The following is a 1842-nucleotide window of genomic DNA, read 5'->3' on the forward strand; positions in this document are numbered from 1 at the left end:
TGCCGCACGCTCGCCCTGGATTGCTGCTTGTGCACGCGCGTGCTTTGAACATTGATATAAGCCCCTTATTTAATGTGTATGCTCGCCTTGTGTGTATGCACGTGCATGCTGAGAACACCATACTAGTCATTTTATTCAATCGCTGCCTGCCTGCCAAGGACTGTTGCTTGTGAACGTGCATGCGTTGAACATTATACACACTATATCAGCTAATCACAAAATGCCCGCTTTGGATTATCGTGTGGGAGGTGCATGTTTTTGCTGTCAACTCAGCTATTCTATTTGTGTACTGCATGTCAGTTTGATTGCTGTTGATTAGCGGTGAATGTATTTTAAACATTGTGGTGAACGTATTTTAAACATTGTGTCAGCAACCTTACTGCTTTCCAGCTTCTACGGCCATTGGTCCATTTGTGGCCATACGTGTGAATAGGCGAGCTCCCTGTTTTATGTGGGCTAATATTTTAACCCTTTGTGTACAGCTGAAGGTGTTTGTTTTCTGTTATAATTTGGTTGGTCAAGTGTTTTGTTTCGTTTGTTGAAACTGGTCTTTATGGGTTGGATTTTTTTTTGTGCCAGTACAAAGCAATTTAGTTAATAGTGTATTTGTATTTTTTTTTTTTTTTGGCTTTATTAGTTTCTTGTCTTTGATTTATTGTATTTCAATTATATTTGGTTTTTGTTTAGTGATAAGTTTATTTGTGTTATTCTGTCTTTATGTGCACTGCCTTTGTGGAGACATTGTTGGCCCTGGCAGTTTACCATATATTCTGTGATTTAAGTGAACTTTAGTTAGCTTTCTTTAATATTGAGTTTTGCCTGTGATTCAACCCCTTGTTCGTTTGTTTTTGTTTCAGTGCTGAGAGCTGAGAGTGGTATTGGTGTCCCGGGTTCTCCATATCCCGTGTGCCGTGGCGATTACCCTGTTTTCTCCATATTCACTGTTGTGTTTTGCTGTGTGTGTGTGTGTGTGTGTGTGTGTGTGTGTGTGTGTGTGTGTGTGTTCACGTGGGTGATTTTCTTTATTTTTTATTTTTGGATTTCTCTAAGCCCTTGTGACTCCTTTTTCCTCCACCGGTATGCCTCAGCAGCCATTATACGTTGCCCCCTTCCTAAGTATGAATGTGTTTTAAATTGTGTTTTATAATTGAAATAAAGTGTATATTTTTAAATTGATCTTCGTCTCTCGCTGAATTGTATACGTACGTACCTGGGTGTCCTTATGTGTATCTGGAATACCAAAATTAGGAACTAACTCCAAGTATTCCCTGGGTGTAAGTCCCAGGGTGGCGTAGTCTGTGTTTTGGGGGTAGGTTCTCTTTAAAACTACCCCCCCCTCTTTGTGACGCCACATGAGCATTGAACACAGAAACAATTCAATTGTGAAATGCAAAACCGGTTTATTAAACTACGTTACACTACAAAAAACACACGAGACTTACTGCAAACAAACAAACGAAAAACATATATGAAAGAGAGAGAGAAAAGAGGGAAAAATAAGAGAGAGTAAAGAAGGGCAATATCACTATAGACTTAACACAAACCATCAGAACTCTGAGAATCACCTTAATTAATAATAATAGTAATTAATAATTCCTTACAGTCCTTGCAGTAATAATTCCTTACAGCTTTGAGTACTGAGAAAAGCGCTATATAAATTAGCGCTTTTCTCAGTACTCAAAGCGCTTTTCATATGAACGGGGGAATCTCCTATCCACCACCAATGTGCAGCATCCACCTTGATGATGCGACAGCAGCCATATTGCGCAAGAACGCTCACCACACACCAGCTTATTAGTGGAGAGGAGACAGAGTGATATAGCCAATTCGTATAAGGGATGA

The sequence above is a fragment of the Misgurnus anguillicaudatus genome, chromosome 12 (assembly GCF_027580225.2).
Source record: "Misgurnus anguillicaudatus chromosome 12, ASM2758022v2, whole genome shotgun sequence".
Classification (NCBI taxonomy): Eukaryota; Metazoa; Chordata; class Actinopteri; order Cypriniformes; family Cobitidae; genus Misgurnus; species Misgurnus anguillicaudatus.